Source organism: Phyllobates terribilis, unplaced genomic scaffold, assembly GCF_046119375.1.
Source record: "Phyllobates terribilis strain yellow unplaced genomic scaffold, ASM4611937v1 Scaffold_8__6_contigs__length_399053987, whole genome shotgun sequence".
Taxonomy (NCBI): Eukaryota; Metazoa; Chordata; class Amphibia; order Anura; family Dendrobatidae; genus Phyllobates; species Phyllobates terribilis.
Window position 1 is genome coordinate 151,151,745 of NW_027362768.1, and position 22,840 is coordinate 151,174,584.

The window sequence follows — 22,840 nt, forward strand, 5'->3', positions numbered from 1 at the left end:
GTCTTCATTAGCTCATTTATCAGCACAGCTGCTTTCCTGCACTTATTTCTTCTTCATATGTATTCCTCCTTTTCTACAGTCTATTTTCTCTGCCATATCTGAGAAATATATGCTTTCTCCTCTATCTGCATTGTGTAGAGCTATGTACAACTCTTCCCTGCTGCTATCTCTAATACTAAGAGAAGGGAGGTGGAGAGCATAGAGACATGTCAGATCTAACAAGGAGCTCTGATTGATCATTTTTGCAGATCATTCAGCTAGATCAGTGTTTCCCAAACCCCATCCTCACGGACCCCCACAGGTCATGTTTTCAGGATCTCCTTAGTATTAAACAGGTGATTGAAGTATCATCAAGGCATCAGAAATTCTCTCACCTGTGCAATACTAAGGAGATCCTGAAAACATGACCTGTGGGGTCCATGAGGATGGGGTTTGGGAAACACTGAGCTAGATGAAGAACTTACAGACGCTCTGCAGCAGAAAAATGCTATACCCCAGAACTCGAACATGCAACTCCCTTGCGTTTGCTTTTGCTGGGAAAAGGCCTTTGGGCAAAAAACTGTGAACTTTTATCCTACATCTTCAACTCTGAATGTGATCCAGTTCATGTACCCTGAAATCTGGATCTGTATCCTGTACCAAGTAACCAGTGTCTTTATCCAGAGTTCCTTTATGAGCCTGAGTAACTCAGCAGAACATGGATTTCTTGTGTTTTTGCCTTATAGTTAGTTTTGAGTTACAGATTCTGCTCCTCTGTCTTTCCTGAGTCCTGTATCTTGAACACCTGGACAAGGTTTGTATCAGCATGATGAATCTTGATTTCATGAAACAATGTATGCATGCTGAATGCGGTATTTGTGCTACTGATGGATGTGAGCTAATCCAGAGACTGCACCGATACTTTCAATATAAAGTTAGATCCTATTTCTGTATCTGACTTTGTGCCAAATAATATGAAACTTTCCTTTACAAACTCATCTCTGCTGTCTTTGTTTGCCAAATCTTCTGTTAAAGTCAGCCGTACACATTAGATGCCTGTCAACCAAGCAATGTTTCTTCCAATCTTTTGTCCGACAGCCATCTCAGTCAACTGTCCTATACACAGCTTGGCTCCTGTGTTCTCTATAAGGTCACATTCCCACCTTCAGTATTTGGTCAGTATTTTACATCAGTATTTGTAAGCCAAAACCAGGAGTGGGTGATAAATACAGAAGTGGTGATGTGTTTCTATTATACTTTTCCTCTGATTGTTTGTCTCCTGGTTTGGCTTACAAATACTGATGTAAAATACTGACCAAAAACTGAAGATGGGAACGTCGCTCTAGAAAGCCACCGACTGATATGTCAGACAGAGGCTTTTCTCTGGGAGAACAATGCTATTGGCAGTCTGAAATCGCACATGGCTGTCAGCCAGCGCCCCATACCATTAGGTCATTGGTCAGACTTGTCGATACTGGCGCTTTCAGCCAACATCAGTCTAATATGTATGATGGCCTTTACTCCAATCCCCTCCGGTGGGCTCACTGTGTAGGTGGCCCCCCTCCTCGGCAAGGACGCCGACTTACTCAGTGCCCAGGTCGCTCATCCGCACTCCCTGCCCCGACTCCTGCATCACAGGGTCTGTGCACGCCTGGCAGATCCGTGAAAACGCTCACGCTCCCTGTCTCTTAAAGAGACAGCACGCACTTTCCTAACGTGTCCCCAGCCAATAGCTGGAAGACGCAAATTAAGGCACCTCCACCTGTTGGGAGGTGCTTGAGCAACATTTGTACTAATTAGTTACTTTCATGCCTGTTGTTAGGTTCCCTTGTCTGCTTTGTCTGATCCTGATCTAGTGTTGTCTAACCTGTATCCTGCTTCCATACCTGACCCATCTGCTATCCAGAAGCCGCACAGTCTGTACCAGTATCAGTGGCCATCCTGTCTGCTATCCTAAAGCCACACAGTCTGAACCCGTACCAGTGGCCGTCCTGTCCTGTTTGTGACACTCTAACTGATCCTCTGTTTCTGACCCTTGGCGTCAGCTGTTACTATTCCAGACACTGCCCTGGAGTGGTACCTGGCAGCTACCGGCCGCTCAAGCCTGACCTCACCATCAGTGGCTCCAGTAAAAATCAGGTAGCTGGTTAGTTATGCCCTTGCAGGGTAAGCCCAGTCCATGACGCAGTGGGTCTATGATCCACAAGCGCTACACTTGGCCAGTAAGCAATGTACAGACCTGAAATGTTCCACTCCAAACATTCCTAACATTTATGTGAGGGTAGGAGAAAGCAAAAATAACGTATGTGGAGCAACTTCAAGACTCACCATTACATGAGGTTATCTTAATTGGACTGGTGAAAACATGTGCCCCTATAAATTGGGCATCCTTGACAAATCTTCAAGAATGCCTTGTAGGCTCTTGGATAAAAGGGGAGACATTCAAACTCTTGGATGTGAGTCTTCCAGGTGATGCAGCAATCTCCTGGAACCTACTTAAATGCAGTGCTCTCCCAACTGGCGTGACACCAAGCCTCAGGATCCGGAAGTACATGCAGAGCCAGGACTGTACACGGCCTACCAAGAAAGGAGCATGACTATGTAGATAAACATGTGTCTGCATGCTTCACAAGACAATTCTCCATCTACTGGCAGACAATCTTGAAAAGTTGACGTTGGATAATCAGCATAGTCAACTGGATAGCCTACAGTACACATGACACAAAGATGCAAAACCTGTATGTCCAACCATTGATTTTACATTTCTTTTACAGAAAAGTTAGGGGTCGATGAAGAATTACAGATGAGTGTCTCAAACCTACTGACAAAAGAGAAGGATTTTTTTTTGGGATGTATGCTTTCTTCTTGTATTCTGTGAGCTGTCTATTCTAACGTGTCCTCAAAACATAATTTCCAATCATGGTAGGGGTGCAATATTCCACCGGCAGAATCTCTAAAGGAAAGACAACGCTTAATGTCACAGAGATGCTGTGTTGTCAAAATAAAATGGAAGGCCATAATTTCAGCCCTATCCTATCAGTCTGTCAGGCAGCAGGATTGTAAGCGCAGACAGATTCTGTGATATCAAACAAATTGTAGTACTTGTCAACTCAGCCTGAAAAGAAATGATAAAATCCACAGCCTGTGATGTTATAAATTGCTAACCGGGTAGCGGAGGTGATTTGGAACAATTCTTTTTCTTCAATTATGTAAAAGTCTAAACATCTTAAAAGGAAAGGATGTGTGATTGATAGTTGACTTTCTCTGCAGTTTTGTAGTTGGGTATTGTTATACTCCAAATACCCATGAGTCGGGTATAGGCACAGTAGATATGTGCCATTAGGCAAATACTGTACGGAGTGGTCGGATTGACAGTTGAGCAAAAAGTTTTGACCTAATCCGGTCTGGTGTTTACTTCAGTAGAGAATATATGAAAAAACTTGGCACTCAAAATGAAAATATTTCTTGATTTTATATGCAGTCCATATAACAAGTACAAAAATAAAAAAAGTGTTCCGGATTGTTTTAGAGAAAAGCCCAAATAGGTAACATGCTGAACACGGCATCCACCGCTAGTTCCTCATCGTATACTTCAGTAGAGAGGCGCCGAGGATGCCGGTATTCAAGTGTCGGACGATAAATCACACTTCCCTACCACAGAGTACAGAAATGGACTCCTGACTAGAGTAGCTCAAATTGTTATGCTCACCTCTTGAGGTGGCCACCAAAGTAGGGTCTAGGAGAAAGCTACACAAGGTGCTAGGTGTTCTACTTTATTTTTTAGAGAGCAGACAAAATTGTTAAAGCCATACATGACTTAAAGGAGTTGTCCGGTCAAAATCAATAAGTCTGCAGTCACTCTGTGTGACTGCAGACTTACGAATCCCCCCAGAGCACGGACTGTGCATTGTGGGGATTTGCCGGTTTCAGACCCGGGACCGGAGGATATGTATGTGTTGCACATACTCCCGGTCAGTGGGCGCAGCCTCCCTCCAAAAACTTGTATTGAACTCAATATAAGTGTATGGAAGCGAGGCGCGGCGTATGGGAGTATGTATAACTCATACATATCCTCCGGTCCCTGGTCTGAAGCCAGCAAATCCCCACAGTGCGTGTGCTGGGGGGATTCGTAAGTCTATAGTCACCCAGAGTGACTGCAGACTTATTGATTTGGACCGGACATCGCCTTTGAGGTAGAGCCTACTTGATGGGGGGAGGTGTCAAACAATCTGTGCCTTCGTGCTCTTAATATGTAACTCAGAAGAAGCATCTTCCGCAACATATTTTAAAAACCGTACTGGACAAAAGGCCCGAAATGTTGATGACGCGCCCTCTGGGCCAGTGCTGTAGTGCGGCGCGCGTGCGCGCGGGGAATACCCGGAGCCGGATCCGAAGGGGGTAGTAGTCTTCGTGTGGCGGTGACCCGGTCCGTGCCCAGGGTGGTCAAACCAAGTGGCAGTTATTGGTATGATGGTATTAGTGTCCGACTACGCCACCCGTTGATTTGCGGTCGCAAGGCCGCCACTGCAAAACAGTCCGCTGAGGCCGATGGTATATATGTGCAGCTATGGTGGTATAACCCCCAACGGGAGAGGTATAGCCTCAGGGCAGCTGGTGCGGGTGAAGGGAGTGATAGTAAGAGCGTCCCGGTACCTATGGTGCTGGTGGTGCGATGGAACACAGAGACTGATTGCAGTTTTCAATGCTTTACTCACAGTTGTTATTAACGTCAGTCCTGCAGGTGATGACGACCCGAGCCATGCTGCGTCCACCAGGTACGGGGCTCGACCAACCCCCAGGCAGCTCCAGAGTGTGACCTTGAACTCCTTTCCTCGTTCCTTTCTCTGGCCGTCCCCACTAGGGACCCACCCATGTCCAGCTTCCTCGGGCCTTCTGGTGGCGAAACCTTTCTCCGGTCTCCCTGACCCTATGTGGCATGCCTTCGTGGTGAGTGTAGTGAGTGGTCGCGCCAAGACGTGGCCACGTCCTCCGGTTCCTGGCTGAGGATAAGTGGCCTCCACCAGTTTGGGATCCGGTACCCTGATCTGCCAACCCTTCACCCGCTGACTCCTAGCGTGTTCGGGTTCCTTCTTGCTTCATGTCTCTGGGCCTTTTCTTATGTTTCATTCTTTCCTTGCTTCTTGTTCCTTTCTTCTTCACTCTTGCTCCCTCCAGGGGCAGCACCCAGACAGGGCTGCTGCTCCCTGTCACTCCTCTTCTCACTCTTCTTCTGTCTGACTGAACTGAACTCACTCCTAAGATGGTGCCCACCTTTTATACTCCCTCTGACACCCGAGCCCAGGTGATTAGCAACCAATGGGCTCCTTCCTATGCCCAGAAACCCGCCCCTATCTGCTCCTACACCACTGGGTTTTCCTCCCCCTCCCCACTCCAGCCAGGAACAGAAGCTGTCGTACCTGCACATCTTTCTAGTGGGAGTACCGTCGGTCTGTTCCTCGGAAATGGGGTGTGTGTGGTGCATGCAGCTAACTGAGTTCTAGTCCACACTCCATCCTTACCCGGGAGTGGAATACCACACCTCTGGTTCGAGGTGCAATACCCCTGTAGCAGCCGAGCCCTCGGGGTGCTACATTGATATTGCCGATTAACCTGAGCATAATTAAATAAGTTATATAATATGGCAGTATTGAGAATATGCTAAGCACAGGTAGAGTCATTGGCGCCACATACTGTACAGTGACGGAGGTCACTTTTATCATATTACGTTCATGTCCTCTTACATGAGTCCTTCTCCTCTTTCTTCTGAAATCTACTTTTGGTCTGATGAAGGTCCAGTTAGAGGACCGAAACGTTATACTGTTCTGGGGTGCATAAAAATAAATCCTTTAAATTGCTGACTTAGTGGAGTGCCAAGTTCTATATCGACACTGGTAGAGTTAGTCAGAAAGTTAATATGAAATACGGTGCACCACCAAAAGAAAAACAACCTGCTGGTTCAGTATGATGTCAGTTCAAAATGGCTGACTGATGTGTAATTTTTTCCTGCTTTCAAATACATAGCTTTTCTTGCGTCTTCCTTCTACTTCGTAATTCCCTTCCTTGTGTCATATTTTCTACTCCAAACCTATAAACATACCCTGAAAACTAATTTTTCCTCCCAACTACTGGTCTTGAATCTTATTCCACTAACTGTAGCGCAGTGGTCACCATTTTTGCCTTTTGTCATTCAATCAGGGGCAGCATCTAAAAAAGTTAGTATGTTCTCATTTTGCTTCAGTGGATTTTCTTTAGGTACAATGTATCCAGCCCATACCCATTGACAAGGGTAAACACAAAGGGGGTCATATGCCGCCTGCAATCATCTCTGGTACTTGTATTTATTCAAAAAATGAATAAAATAAGTGTTTCCTGCTTAGGGATTTTTTAGCACCTCAAGAAAAAACTGTGTGAACAAAGTCATAGACAGGTTTGGACTGGCCCACAGGAGAACAGGAGAATCCTCCGGTGGGCCACCACTCTCTCATATGAGCATTACTTGGCACAATATACTTGATTCACTATGTACAGACAATGGCATCATCTTTTTTATTGAACAATCTACCCATTTTATTGATATAGAAATTTATGAATGAGGATAAAGTCATATTTGCATGTAGCTGAAAAGTGGGGTCCTGGAGTTGGTTACCGGTGGGCCCTTGGCACCCCTGTCCGACACTGGTCATAGATATCGCTAACTGACATGGCTAACTATAAATGCTGTGACCAGAGCTATCTCCAATTGCAGGCACTTAACTCCATAAATGTGGCAGCGGCATTTAGCAGTTTAGACATGGGTGCCAATGGCATTGTTATGGTTCCCATGTCTTCCATGTTTGTACACCTATGAGAATAATTTAACAATACACTAAAATATAAAAAAGGATTGCAGGTTCAAGATTTCATTAGTCTGACTAATAAAAAAAGCAATGAAAAATATATAAAAATAAAAAAATGGCAACTTTTATATCACATCACCCTCCTTTCTCAAACATAAAATTAAACAAAAGTACTAGGTAAGGTATCAATGCATGCATAATTCTCCAATTTAATAAAATATCACAGTATTTATCCCATACAATAAACACCAAAATGCAAAATATAAAATGATAATTCAAATGGCAGAATTGCTGTTTTTTGATAACTTTACTATTTAAAAACTGGAATGAAAATAAATAAAAGTTAGTACAAATTAAAAAAAAAAAAAAAAATGACAGCTTTTGAAAGTTGAGGCAGATAAATCTAAAAAGAAGAATGGCCCACTGGCACTATGTCACCCAAGAACCAGTATGACCCTGAAGCTGCCCTACTTAGTGGCCCAAACAATTTGTGTCCGGCTCTCTTTAAATGGAACATGTCACCAGTTATTTTTCTTTATAGACCATACCCATCACCCCTTTATACCCTCAGAGGTGCATACTTCTGAAAAAAAGTATTTTATTCATATATTGCTTGAAAATTGTGTGGTCCTATCTGATGGGCCAATGCAGATAGCGCTAAGTACCTCCCCGGTTCCTTCAAATGCCGCCTCTTCTATCTGGATGAAAGTGGATGACGTCTCCTACATCATCCTCACACTGCTTGAAGTCTCGCGCCTGCTCAGCGCAATCAGAGACCAGCAGTGTGATGCACAAGCTTTAGGCTATGTGCCCACGTTGCAGAAATGAAGCAGAAAATTTCTGCTTCATTTCTGCAAGTCCTCTCCCGGAAAAACGCATGCGGAATTCCGCATGCGTGTAATGCGCGTTTTTCGTGCGTTTATCGCGCGTTTTCCACATGCAGATTTGCCTTGCGTTTTTAATGCATTGCACAAGGCAATTCCGCTTGCGGAAACGCAAAATTAATGGACATGCTGCGGATTTTTGAACGCAGCATAAACGCTGCGGAAAAATCCGCAGCATGTGCATAGAACTTGCGGAATCCCCTTGGGGACCATGGGTGTAACATACCTGGCGGCGTCCTTGCATAGTGGTCCATCTCCCACTGTGCAAGAGCGCGCACTTGAACTCCAGTCCAGTCTGCTAGCCTGGCTTCCCTCCATGCTGTCTGTTTGCCTCACTTCCCAAAATCCCGGAGCAGCCCCGATGGGTAATGTGTGTGGGTAGCGCTCTAGTCCTCCTGCCCGAAGAGACTACTGCCCACCCAGAATCCACACAGGATGACTACGCTCTCCGGAATACTTCTCCCAACCTCAAGAGGCAGTCCAGACGTTCTAGGCGTAGAGGCAAGCCGTCACGCCAGGGTCTGTCCTCCCAAAGACCTCCTGATCCCAACCTTGAGGTTCCTGCTGAAGCTTCATTTTTCGGTATCCCGGAGCAGCCCCGACGGGTAATGTGCGTGGGTAGCGCACCAGTTCTCCTGCCCGAAGAGACTACTGCCCAACCAGAATCCACGAAGGAGGACTGCCTGCACCCGGTATCCGATACTTCACCCACTTTAACTGGTGAGCCTGTCCAAGGGTGCTCCGAAGCAGTGATTACCTCCGAGTCTGTGCACCTCTTCTACCTGGCGTAGGACCCCCTGTTACCTCCTGAATCCTCCGGGATACCACTTGATGACAAATGGAGACTTCCCTACACCCGGTACCCAATACTTCGTCCGCTCCGTCCTGTGAGCTTGACAATGGGTACCTTAAAGCGGTAGTTACCCCCGAGTCTCTACACTCCTCCGACCAGGCGGAGGACCTCCAGTTGTCTCCAGAACCCTTCGGGGTGCTACCTGGTAGCGAATGGACAGAGTCTTCCCTATACTCTGTACCTGATACCTCGGCCGCTTCGTCCAGTGAGTCCGACCTAGTGTACTCCAAAGCAGAGGTTATCCCCGAGTCTCTACACCCCTCCGACCAGGCGGAGGACCTCCAGTTGTCTCCTGAACCCTTCGGGGTGCTACCTGATAGCGAATGGACAGAGACTCTCCTATACTCGGTACCTGATACCTCGGCCTCTTCTTCTAGTGAGTCCGACCTAGTGTACTCCAAAGCAGAGGTTATCCCCGAGTCTCTACACCCCTCCGACCAGGCGGAGGACCTCCAGTTGTCTCCTGAACCCTTCGGGGTGCTACCTGATAGCGAATGGACAGAGACTCTCCTATACTCGGTACCTGATACCTCGGCCGCTTCTTCCAGTGAGTCCGACCTAGTGTACTCCGAAGCAGAGGTTATCCCCGGGTCTCTACACCCCTCCGACCAGGCGGAGGACTTCCGGTTGTCTCCTGAACCCTCTGGGGTGCTACCTGATAATAAGTGGAGAGAGACTTCCTTGTGTGCTGTTCCTGGTACTCCACCCGTTTCGTCTGTTGCTGAGGATGGCTGGATAGGAGGTAGCATCCTAGCTACCCAGATGAGACCAGTTTTTCCTGTGGACAGTAGAAGTGATCTCCTTGAAGTGAAGGATTGGCCCTCGAATTCCCTGCGGAACATTCTGGCAGGCCTGAAGAAGAGGGGGCGTAAGGGGGGGGGGTACTGTAACATACCTGGCGGCGTCCTTGCATAGTGGTCCATCTCCCACTGTGCAAGAGCGCGCACTTGATCTCCAGTCCAGTCTGCTAGCCTGGCTTCCCTACATGCTGTCTGTTTGCCTCTGTTTCTGCAGCTTAAGGGCGGCGCCTGATCACTTCCTGTTTCTTGTACCTGCTGCGGGCACACCCCTTGTGCGTCCTCAGCCTATTGCTGTCTGTCATCTGGTATTTAACCCAGCTCCTCCCAAGAAACCCTGCCTGAGCATGGTGTTCTGTCAGTTGGCTTCTGGTCACTGATATGCCAGGTCCCGTTTATGTTTCCTGCCTTCGGTATCAGTTCCCGTGTCTGAACTGTGTCCTGTCTGCATTATCTTCTAGCCTGTTGTCTTCTGCCTATCCTGGAGGCTATACTTCCAGGACTGTGTGAACACGCTCCTAGCCTGTTCTTTCCGCCTTCTAGGGGCCGCATACCTAGACCCGTTCCTGTATCTTGCCTGTTCCTGTCTGAATACTCTCCTAGCCTGTTTCCTGTTTTACTCTATGTCCGTACCTTCCCTTTTTCTGCAGAGTCTAAACTCGTACCTAACTCTTGCTCGTTGTCACTGTACTTTCGTTTGTGAGTTTGTGGTCCACTCGCTACTTCACTGCAAGTACCCTGTGGGTATCTGGTTCTGCCTTTCCCTTCCTGTCTGTTCCGTGTGTACAGAGCCCTGTCCCTCCTGCTCTGCCTTGCTCAGCCCTGTCCACCGCGTTTGCGGTTTCGCTTTGCTCAGCCCTGTCCACCGCGTCTGCGGTTTTGCTTTGCTCAGCCCTGTCCACCGCGTCTGCGGTTTCGCTTTGCTCGGCCCTGTCCGCCGCGTCTGCGATTTCGCTCTGCTCAGCCTTGTCTACCGTGTCTGCGGTTCTGCTCTGCTCAGCCTTGTCTACCGTGTCTGCGGTTCTGCTCTGCTCAGCCTTGTCTACCGCGTCTGTGGTTCTGCTCTGCTCAGCCTTGTCTACCGCGTCTGCGGTTCTGCTCTGCTCAGCCTTGTCTACCGCGTCTGCGGTTCTGCTCTGCTCAGCCTTGTCTACCACGTCTGCGGTTCTGCTCTGCTCAGCCTTGTCTACCGCACCTGCAGTTTCGCTTTACTCTGTTTGTTTACCGCATTTGCGGCTCTGAATTTGTCTCCCAGTCTGTACTGGACCCTACCTAGCCTGCGCTCTAGTCTGCCTGTTCCTGTATTCCCCGGTGTGGGTCAACAGCCGTGTCCGGAGTCTGACCTGGAGTAGACCCTGGTTCCTCTGCTCGGTTCCTCCCTGGTGCACTGGCGTCGTATGCCGTCGTGCGACCTTGGTCGGATCGGGCAGATACTTAGTTACGCCCCTCCAGGCACTCTCTGGTTCATGGCACAGTGGAACCACTAAACACGCACACGCAAGTCAGTCCGAGCGTGTGCATTACAATGGGGAGCGGATTACCTAGCGTTTCACATGCGTTGACGCTGCGGAAATTCCGCAGCATATACGCATGAAAAACGCTACGTGGACACGCAGCTTTAGGTGTACGTCACTAGCTTCCTGCCAGAGTGACGCGCGCCTGGGTAGGTCTCTGATTACACTGCACAGGCGCGAGACTTTGAACAGCATTTCAATGAAGTAGAGACGTCATTTATGTCCATCCAGATGGAAGAGGTGGGATTTGAAGGGACCGGGATGGCGCTGATCGCAATTTGGATTTGCCCATCGGATCGGACCACACAATTTACATGCTGTGTGGGACATTAATAAAGCACTTTTTCGGGGGTATACAGTGGCAACTCTGGTGATACTGTATGAAGGGTTGTTATGAACCCCATTTTCATGATTTTAAAAGCAATGGGCAGGGTTTATAAAGCAAAAAACTGTCCAGAGGTTCCCTTTAAACCTCTCCTTCTTGCCACCATGGTCATCCAGGGCGGAGGCCGTCCTTGCTTTGCACTGAGCCTATTTTGCATCATCCTGTCACCAGAGAAGTGACTGACATGAAAGATTTGTGACAGGACAAGAGCTTGATGCTACAGACTCGGCACGTGGTTAGCATACCGAATGTCTGGGAGTCCTGATGCCATGCAAACCACGGGCTCCATAAATATTTATCTCCCGGTAATGGATTCTCTCAGGTGTAGATCTAAATGAAAGAACGTGTAAATAGACGTTACGGCAGATCGCTGATTTGGTCTTAAATGCTGAGGTACAGTATCACAGTATCACACGTCTGAAGAGCTGCCAATGCATTATCTGGTGGGGTGAAGGGCACATTGCTCCGAGGTAACAGGAATTCATTCTCTTGTCATTATTGATTTCTGAATGCTGCCTCTCATACACATCTCTTCTTATCTGATGTCCTTCATTTCTGTCAGTTTCTTCAATGCTGATATAAATCAGTCCACAAGATGAGCCATGCACTGTTACCCATTGCGCACATAACTGCATGATGGATAATGTGTCTGCAGGATAAATCAGAGACTATAGACAGATACTTCTCTTGTGTTTGGCCATAGAAGCATTAGAAGCTGCTGTGCACTGGGCCATTGTGTGGACTACTCCCAAAAGCGAATCCCCACCTTTATCCCTATGCCGTCTTCAGATCCAAAGTTCTGTGATAATTATTTTTTCTAGGACAGTGATTCCTCATGGTACAATATTAATTTGCTTCAGGATGATCAGTGTAAGGTATATCTATTGTAACATGAATCTGTAACCCCAAAAATGTAACCCAAAACCAAGAGAAAAAAATCAAGATCAAATAACTAATACAAATAAAGCATGTCCTACTACCTGTAGTTTACAGTGGCTTTTCAGAATAAGCTTTTATATAAGGAATAACACTATTACAGGCCAATAAATAACTTATAACCAGCTTTTTTTTCACCAGTTTTCCCCTCCATAGGCTCTATCTTAGATTTTTAGTTCTCTCTGAGCTAGTGGGTTGAGACTAGCTTCTATGATGTTTCCCACACACTACACCACCAGAGAGATGGGTTACTGCTCTCTTTTTTATCTCTGGAGCATATACATAAGCATAAGTAGCAAGGAAGATATTATAGTATAGTACTTAGTTGTGTAGCTGTGAATCCAGCATTTCATTTGAAGAAGTCTCAGGTACCAGTAAGAAGTAGCCATACTAAATGTGCAACCATTGTCGTTGCACAGGAGTCGGTATGGATCGGATGCACTCATACTTTAAAGGAAATCAGTCAGCAGAATTTCACACCACAAACTATATGGGAACGTAGCTCTTTCAAAGACAAATCCAGCAATAACTTTACTTACAGTCTATTCCACCATTCCTGAGAAATCAGTGTGTTAATTGACATGCAAATGAGCCTGAAGGACTATGCTAGATCTGAAGCCTCTGACACTCCAACACTTTTCCCAGCACCAGAGCTCCCTCCTATGTTTTCCAAAGTTTGCCCTCTTTAGACCACTCTTGTCCAACAGCAGATTCCTGATCAATAAGCCAATGAAGGGAGTAGTCCTGTTGCAGTTTTCCCTGAGCTAGTGTGTTGAGACTAGCTCTTATGATGTCTCTCATGCACAGCACACATACGTGCTTTCCTGTCTCTATGTAACACAAGTCCAGAAGCCAACAACACATTGGATGACATTATACAGCAGTACTGTGTATTGTACTTGTGAATCCAGCACTGAGGTGAGATAAACACTTACTAAAAAGCAGCAGCAGCAGCATCTGTGTTCCTCCCTCCTCCTCCCCTCTCCATAGACTTCAAAAGGCAGCTGTAATCTGACATCGGCAGTTTCTTTTGCTTTGACAAAGATGGAATTTAGGTATTTTTTCACCATTGATGATTAGTTCAGCAGGCTGGGGAGGAGAAAAAGTGCCTCATAGGTGCAAAAGAAGCAGATTTCTCTTATAAGGTATATTACAAAGTTTCTTAAAAAAAAAACCCTACAACCATTGAATATCCAGAAGCAGCTGCACATTTGTCCATGGGCTATGTCTGGTATTGTAGCTTAGCAAGATTCAAGTGAAATAGGGTTGAGTTGCAATACTAGATACAGCGTATGAACAAGAGAGGCGCCATTTCTGAGAAAAAAAAAAGTACAATCCTTTTAAATATTTCCAAGGACTAATATAAACTGTTTATTATCCCTAAAATATTGTTTCTCTACTTGTCCATTATATTTGTATTAATGAGCTGTATTAAACATATATTAGATTCAGTCCATATAATATATTCCTAATATTTAGTGAGCTGCATTCCTTAAAAATGTAATTTCAGGTGTGATAATGAAACGCAGCAACTGCTTCATGATGGGGAACATAAAGCTGCGTGGGTTTCCAAGACTGTATTAGTTATGATGAGATTAGATCCACCGACTGCACAGCAACCAGTCCACGGATATCAATCCTAAACATTGGCAGCTATGGTTACAGGGACCGCAGTACGGCTGAAAATAGTAAATTTAGTCTTTCATTTATTTATTTTTTAACATCGATATTGCAAATGCTCAGTGCCGTTTCTCGAGATTGGAGATAAAGAAGAGTGCAAGGTTCCTAGTCCTACATACAAGATACCCTCAATTAAAGAGGTTGTCGCACGTGGACAATCTATTCTCATAAGGAAGCATCTCAGCAATTATCCAATTGTCTCTATTCCTCCAGTGATCAACTGTAACGGTGACCATACACATTTGACTTATGTCAGCCAAACATTCTATCCCAATATGTAGTAGGTGTAATAATAATATTAGCAAATACAGTTAGGTCCATATATATTTGGACAGAGACAACATTTTTCTAATTTTGGTTCTAGACATTACCACAATGAATTTTAAACAAAACAATTCAGATGCAGTTGAAGTTCAGACTTTCAGCTTTCATTTGAGGGTATCCACATTAAAATTGGATTAAGGGTTTAGGAGTTTCAGCTCCTTAACATGTGCCACCCTGTTTTTAAAGGGACCAAAAGTAATTGGACAGATTAAAGAATTGTAAATAAAATGTTCATTTCTAGTACTTGGTTGAAAACCCTTTGTTGGCAATGGCTGCCTGAAGTCTTGAACTCATGGACATCACCAGACGCTGTGTTTCCTCCTTTTTGATGCTCTGCCAGGCCTTCACTGTGGTGGTTTTCAGTTGCTGTGTAACGGGTCTGGGAGGTGGAACCTCTGAGCAACTATACAAAGGGGCAGTCCTTGTAAGGAAGCGGGTGGCTCCCAGGGAAGGCGGGCAGGTAGTCACGGCAAGTGACAGGGACAGTCTCTGGGTAGAAGGGCAGGAAGTCACGGCAAGTGACGGGGACAGTCTCTTGACAGGCGGATGGTCACGGCAAGTGACAGCAGGGTAAGAGTCTCTAGACTGGCAGGTGGTCACGGCAAGTGACAGCAGGGAAAGAGTCTCTAGATAGGCTAGCAGGCAGGTAGCAGGTGAGCGCTCCCAGGTGAGCGGGCAAGAGTCTCTGGACAGGCAGGTGGTCACGGCAAGTGACGGCAGATCCTCCAGGTAGGCTAGCAGGCAGATAGCAGGTGAGCGCTCCCAGGTGAGCGGGCAAGAGTCTCTGGACTGGCAGGTGGTCACGGCAAGTGACGGCAGAGCCTCCAGGTAGGCTAGCAGGCAGGTAGCAGGTGAGCGCTCCCAGGTGAGCAGGCAAGAGTCTCTGGACAGGCAGGTGGTCACAGCAAGTGACGGCTAAGCCTCCAGGTAGGCTAGCAGGTAGGTAGCAGGTAAGCGCTCCCAGGTGAGCGAGTAAGAGTCTCTGGGCAGGCAGGTGGTCACAGCAAGTGATGGCTAAGCCTCCAGGTAGGCTAGCAGGCAGGTAGCAGGTGAGCGCTCCCAGGTGAGCGAGTAAGAGTCTCTGGACAGGCAGGCAGGTATCAGGCAGGTATCTGGCAGGTACTTCCTGGTCCGCAGGCGGACTGATCCATAGACAGACTGGCAGGTGCTGGTAGGCAGACTGTTGGACCACAGGATAGCAAGCAGGTAAGCAGATATCAGGCAGGTATCAGGCAGGTATCAAGCAGGAAACTGGCAGGTGACTGGCAGGTAACTGGTAACGGAACCTGAGGGCTGAAGCAGAGTTGAAAGGCTTTGCAACAACATTGCTCAGGCACCTCCATTTTGGAGGAGGTGCCTTATATATGGTGAGGTCCTCCGGCCATTGGCCGGGGACTCCTTAGGACGGCGCGCGCGGCCCCTTTAAGAGAGGGAGAGCGCGCGCGCCCTAAGCACAGAGGCCGGGAAGCAGCGCGCGCTGCCAGCAGAGCGGGAGGAAGACGCCGGGCACGGAGCGGAGAGGTGAGGGGAACGGCGTCCCTGCCTAGCAGGAGGCAGGGACGCCGATGCTACAGTACCACCCCCTTTAGGCCCACCCTTTTTTAGGCCAGACAGAAATTTATCAAGGATGAGCGGGGCATGGATGTTTTCCCGGGGCTCCCATGTTCTCTCCTCAGGACCAAACCCCTTCCAATCCACTAGAAAAAAGGTCCTTCCTCTTACCCTTTTGGTGGCCAGAATGTTCTCTACCTCAAACTCGTTTTCAGCGGAAACCGGAGCAGGAGGCGTACCTGTAGACTTGGAAAAAGAGTTAAGTATCATGGGTTTGAGTAGAGATACATGGAAGGAGTTAGGAATCCGCAAATTGGCCGGGAGTTTCAATTTATAGGCCACCGGGTTGATTTGTTTGATAACTTCCAGTGGGCCGATGAACCGAGGCCCTAACTTGTAGGAAGGAATCTTGAGCCGGACATATTTGGACGAGAGCCAGACCTTATCTCCAGGCGCGCGCGGCCCCTTTAAGAGAGGGGGAGCGCGCGCGCGCGCCCTAAGCACAGAGGCCGGGAAGCAGCGCACGCTGCCAGCAGAGCGGGAGGAAGACGCCGGGCACGGAGCGGAGAGGTGAGGGGAACGGCGTTCCTGCCTAGCAGGAGGCAGGGTCGCTGACGCTACATGCTGTTTGTTTGTGGGCCTTTCTGTCTGAAGTTTAGTCTTTAACAAGTGAAATGCATGCTCAATTGGGTTGAGATCAGGTGACTGACTTGGCCATTCAAGAATATTCCACTTCTTTGCTTTAATAAACTCCTGGGGTGCTTTGGCTTTATGTTTTGGGTCATTGTCCATCTGTAGTATGAAACGACGAGCAATCAGTTTGGCTGCATTTGGCTGGATCTGAGCACACAGTATGGCTCTGAATACATCAGAATTCATTCAGCTGCTTCTGTCCTGTGTCACATCATCAATAAACACTAGTGACCCAGTGCCACTGGCAGCCATGCATGCCCAAGCCATCACACTGCCTCCGCCGTGTTTTACAGATGATGTGGTATGCTTTGGATCATGAGCTGTACCACGCCTTTGCCATGCTTTTCTCTTTCCATCATTCTGGTAGAGGTTGATCTTGGTTTCATCTGTCCAAAGAATGTTCTTCCAGAACTGTGCTGGCTTTTTTAGATGTTTTTTAGCAAAGTCCAGTCTAGCCTTTATATTCTTGATGCTTATGAGTGGCTTGCACCGTGCAGTGAACCCTCTGTAGTTACTTTCATGCAGTCTTCTCTTTATGGTAGATTTGGATATTGATACGCCTACCTCCTGGAGAGTGTTGTTCACTTGGTTGGCTGTTGTGAAGGGGTTTCTCTTCACCATGGAGATTATTCTGTGATCATCCACCACTGTTGTCTTCCGTGGGCGCCCAGGTCTTTTTGCATTGATGAGTTCACCAGTGCTTTCTTTCTTTCTTTCTCAGGATGTACCAAACTGTAGATTTTGCCACTCCTAATATTATAGTAATTTCTCGGATGGGTTTTTTCGGTTTTTGCAGCTTAAGGATGGCTTGTTTCACCTGCATAGAGAGCTCCTTTGACAGCATGTTTACTTCACAGTAAAACCTTCCAAATGCAAGCACCACACCTCAAATCAACTCCAGGCCTTTTATCTGCTTAATTGAGAATGACATAACGAAGGGATTGCCCACACCTGTCCATGAAATAGCCTTGGAGTCAATTGTCCAATTACTTTTGGTCCCTTTAAAAACAGGGTGGCACATGTTAAGGAGCTGAAACTCCTAAACCCTTAATCCAATTTTAATGTGGATACCCTCAAATGAAAGCTGAAAGTCTGAACTTCAACTGCTTCTGAGTTGTTTTGTTTAAAATTCATTGTGTTAATGTCTAGAACTAAAATTGGAAAAATTTTGTCTCTGTCCAAATATATATGGACCTAACTGTATCTCCAATTAGAAATGTAAAATAGTATTTTTGATTCACTATGACACTTACCTCATGTGCAGGCAACACAGGACCTTAGGTATCCATGGTTACGACCACTAGCAGCTATCTAACTAACTGTCACTTTATCAGTGGACGTAACCATGGATACCCAAGGTCCTGCAATGCCTGCACATGAGGAAAGAGACATAGCCAATCAAAAAAACTGTACAACATATCGAGGGAAAAAGAAGAATCAAAACACATGGATGCTTAGTCAAACTGAGCATGCATGTGTATCCAGAATTCATGTATCGTCGAACTCTGCTAGGAACTTCGATTTGCAGAGAATCGATCTACCGCAAATCAAAAGTACTACAAAGCCCTCAATCATCCTGAAAAAATGTGTATGTGTGATTGAAATGCAGCATAACTATAACCAAACTGATTAGGCAAGCAGCAGCTATCATCTATGTGTCCTCCCTGACCCTATCTCACGGACACAGTGACTCTCCTGCCTCGCAGATGTGGCGCCCCTGCAGGTTCAGTCGCCACAGAGGTACTGCATCTCACCCAGAGGTGTGGTATCTCACTCTAAGGTAAGGAAGGAGTACTGCCCAGGACCCTAACACCTGCATCCAACACTACACTACTCCAGACCAGCAGGAGGGGCAAGATGCATCATTCTCCTGCTGAGCCCTGTCCCTGGCTGGAGTGGGGGGAACCAAAGTAGGGGGAACCATGTAGTGGGTGTGGGTGGAGGAAGAAGTTCAGGGGAGCTCAGTAAGGAGCGATATAAAAGAGAGGGTGGAACATTCTAGAGGAGTTCTGAGGAGATTGAGTCAGAGGACGAGTTGGGAGCAGGAGCTCTGCAGGAGCTCTGCTCAGGGGAAGCGCGGAGAAGGCCCAGGAGAAGGAGAGGGGGAAGGAACGGGAGCAGAGAGAAGGCTCCAGGAGTGAAGAAAGGATCCCAGGGGTACGGGCAGTGCTGGAGGCCACCCGTACGCCCGAGTCTACCAGGCGGTGGAGGGATCGGGTCGCAGAGGGGACCGGCCCCTCACTAGTGAGAATTGCAATATTTAACTAGGTAACCGGAGGGTGCAGCATTTCAGGTGCTGCATTCCAAAAACCACATCTAACTTACCGAAAAGGTGGCCATAGAGGACCCAGGGGACAGAGAAGAGGTCGCCCGACAAGGTCCGCGGTCACCGGATTGGGACACTGGGTGTGAGGTGCAGGGAGACGGCCAGAAGGGACTCACAGAAGGGGGTCCGGTTATGTACTCCGGAGGTACCTAAGGGTTGGCTGAGCCCCTGCCCGGTGAATGCAACACGACGTGGGAAGTTATGATCTGCAGTTGTAACCAGGAGCAAAGTGTGAACTGTGAGTAAATCTGGAAGACTGCATCCCCACTGTCTCTGTGAATTATTACTACTGCGCCATCATCCCCTGCACTGCACTGCACAGCAACATCTTTAACATCACCATTTACTGCCTTGGAGCTAAGCTCTACCTGTGGAGAGCTAAACCAACTCTGCTGCATTAACAACAGCTCCAGAGGACGTGCTCCGCAGCGTTGGCTCCCTTTAGCCGCATACCACAGGTGGCGTCACGAACTGTATATAAGAACTATAAAGCCCCTGTAAATAACCCCTTTTATTGACTGCCCTGGGTCACGGACCGGGTCACTGCCACTGTGACATCTTCCCTAGCAACGACCGGCATCGAGTACCCCACGGCCCAGGGGGCGCGTCACAGACACAGTGACTCTCCTGCCTTGCAGACACACTGTCTCTACTGCCTCGCAGAGGGGCTCTCCTGCCTCACAGACAAATTGACTTGTGCCTCGCAGACACAGTGACTCTCCTGCGTCGCAGACAAATTGACTGGTGCCTCTGACGCGCCCCCTGGGCCGTGGGGTACTCGGTGCCAGGCCGGTTGTTGCTAGGGGTGATGTCACAGTGGCGGTGACCCGCCCGTGACCCAGGGCGGTCAATCAAAAGGGGAATATTTACAGGGGATTTATAGTTTTTATATATATAGTTTGTGACGCCACCTGTGGTATGCGGCAAAAGGGAGCCGCCGCTGAGGAGCTGATGTTAATGCAGCAAAGCTGGTGTGCCTCTCCACAGGTACAGCTTAGCTCCAGGGCAGTATAGATGTTATAGGTGATATGGGTAATGCTGGGCGTTGTAGTGCAGGGGTGATGGCGCAAATAGTAATCACAGAGACAGTGGGGTGCAGTCTTCCGAGTTTATTCACAATTGTTAAGTTCCTCAAGTTGCACTGTCCAGCTTACAGCCTCCCATGTCGTGCTGCGTTCACCAAGCAGGGGTTCAGCAATCCCTCAGGTAGTTCAAGAGTGCCTGACAGGACCCCTTTCTATGTGCCTTCCTCAGTCGTCTTCATGCGCTTGCTCTCGCCCTCCTGCCCTGCGCCTCACAATCAGTGTCCCAATCCGGTAGCCTCGGGTCTTGTCAGTCGACCTGCAGTCCCCTGGACCCTCTGTGGCCACCTTCTCGGCGATATAATTATGGTTGTGGCCACTGCACCTTGCAAGTACAGCAGCCTCCGGTTTCCAGTTGAGCCTTGTAGTTCTCCACTAGTTTAGGGTCGGTCCCCTCTGCGGCTTGATCCCTCCACACCAGGTAGATTCGGGCGTATGGGTGGCCTCCAGCACTGCCCGTACCCCTAGGATCCCTTCCTCCTCTTGGAGCCTTCCTTCCTACTCCTCTCCTCTTCTCCTGGGCCTCTCTGCTAGGCCCACTCTGGGGCAGAGCCCCTGCTCCCCTCACTTCTTCTCTCAGACTGGCCTGTCTTTCCAAGATGGTTCCCTCTTTTATACAGCTTCCTTTTATGTGCTCCCCTGATCTGCCTCCTCCACCCACACCCACCACATGGTTCCCCCTTACTTGGTTCCCCTCCACTCCAGCCAGGGACCAGGGACTGTGCTCTCCCTAAGGAGCAATCTCGCCCTTCCCTGCTGAAGTGGATGTGTTGGATGCAGGTGTTAGGGTCCTGGGCAGCACTCTATCCTTACCTGAGAGTGGGATACCACACCTCTGGGTGAGATGCAGTACCTCTGTGGCGACTGAACCCTCAAGGGCGCCACACCTCACAGATGCAGTAGCATTCTTGCCTCGCAGACACGGTGATTCTCCTGCCTCGCAGACACGGTGATTCTCCTGCCTCGCAGACACGGTGATTCTCCTGCCTCGCAGACACGGTGATTCTCCTGCCTCGCAGACACGGTGATTCTTCTGCCTCGCAGACACGGTGATTCTCCTGCCTCGCAGACACGGTGACTCTCCTGCCTCGCAGACACGGTGATTCTCCTGCCTCGCAGACACGGTGACTCTCCTGCCTCGCAGACACGGTGACTCTCCTGCTTCACCAGCACAGTGACTCTCCTATAGCTCTCTCTTTTCATAAAAGCTTTATTTTCCTCTTTTCCTCACACACTAATTTTCTTCACTGCTGTGCTGTCACACATATTATCTGTACAGTTTATTCAGTGTTTATGGTTTTCTTTTCCAATCTCTATTGCTAAGCTGTGAGCTGTGACGTCCTCTCATTATCCAAGTTCACTACAAAATAGCTGCTGCATTCCCTCCCTTAGCTTTTATACAGTCTATTAGCTGCACTGTACCATGTGATGTAATAGCGACATAATGGGGAGGCCTGCTTGGCTGTGTCTAAGGTCATACAATCTTTTGCAATGTGTAAAATACTGGTCTGCTTTTTAATTAAACACAAATTCCATTTGCATAGAATTAATTTGCTCAACTCTATTTAGTAGTACTACTTGGTCACCCAAGTAGTGGACCCCTCACTATGCCCTAATAGAGCATACATCAAGGGTTTGCCTACACCGTAGCATGTAAATCCATGAATTTGTTATTAAGGCAATTTGATTATTGTGCATTTGAGCAAATCCAAAAGGGATAAGAAGCCCTTTGGTTTGATGCAGGTCATAAAGTACACGGCATGTAAACAGAAAATGCAAAAGAAAAGTGCTGCTCAAATACAAGTGTATCATAACTAGGGTATGTAGTGAGGGGCTCACAACCTTTTTTTAATGGGGGTCATTCTTGCTCCCCTGTCTGATATTTTATATCTTGTATGAACCCGACATGATGAGTATAAAGTATAATAACTTTTGCAGAGCTTTTACTCATGAGGTCTCCGACTGATCAACAGTGAGATGAAAAGACAGAGCCCATCACATTTCTGTCTGTAGAAGCAGCTGTTTGAGTCCTAGTATCCGTGCGGACATTGTTTATGCTCCCAGTCTCGTTAAATCCGCACAATAACACCGCATCTGCTGTCCATATAAAGACCCCGGTCCAGCAGTGTGTGAGGGGCATTTTCGTCGGCTCCCTGCTGTTTCTATCAGATTTCAGACAATGTGAGATTATGTGATATGACAAGATGTTACATTGCTGAAAATCCGATGAAAGCTTTTTTTATTACAATATAAATAAATGTAAAGTGAATAAATAAATATATACAGTGTATAAAAAAAAAGTTTCAGCACAGTTTTCTGTCAGTGTTGCAATCCCAGATAGGCCAGTAGCCATATAAAAAGATGACGCGCCCCCTGGGCCGTGGGGTACTCGGTGCCGGGCCGGTCGTTGCTAGTGGAGATGTCACAGTGGCGGTAACCCGGTCCGTGACCCAGGGCGGTCAATCAAAAGGGGATTATTTACAGGGGATTTATAGTTCTTTATATAAAGTTCGCGACGCCACCTGTGGTATGCGGCTATGTGGAGCAGCCGCTGAGGAACAGGTCCTCTGGAGCTGATGTAAATGCAGCAGGGTTGGTTTAGCTCTCCACAGGTAGAGCTTAGCTCCAGGACTGGGTAGATGTTGCAGATGTTGCTGGGCATTGTAGTGCTGTGTAGTGCAGGGAGTGATGGCGCAGCAGTAATTCACAGAGACAGTGGGCTGCAGTCTTCCGAGTTTACTCACAGTTGTTAAGTTCCTCAGGTTGCACTGTACAGATTACAACCTCCCACGTCGCGCTGCGTTCACCAGGCAGGGGTTCAGCAATCCCCCAGATAATTCAAGAGTGCCTGACAGGATCCCGTTCTATGTGCCTTTCTCAGTCGTCTTCCTGCGCTGGCTCTCACCCTCCTGCCCTGCGCCTCACAATCAGTGTCCCAATCCAGTAGCCTCGGGTCTTGTCGGGCGACCTGCAGTCCCCTGGATCCTCTGTGGCCACCTT

The 22,840-nt window shown here is 47.8% G+C and overlaps 1 protein-coding gene across 1 annotated transcript in view; it reads left to right on the plus strand.

The window, feature by feature from the left end:
• Window positions 1-22,840, plus strand: part of AGBL4 (AGBL carboxypeptidase 4) — a 2,899,935-nt gene that overhangs the window by 1,995,027 nt on the left and 882,068 nt on the right. The gene's annotated exons all lie outside the window — the stretch shown is intronic.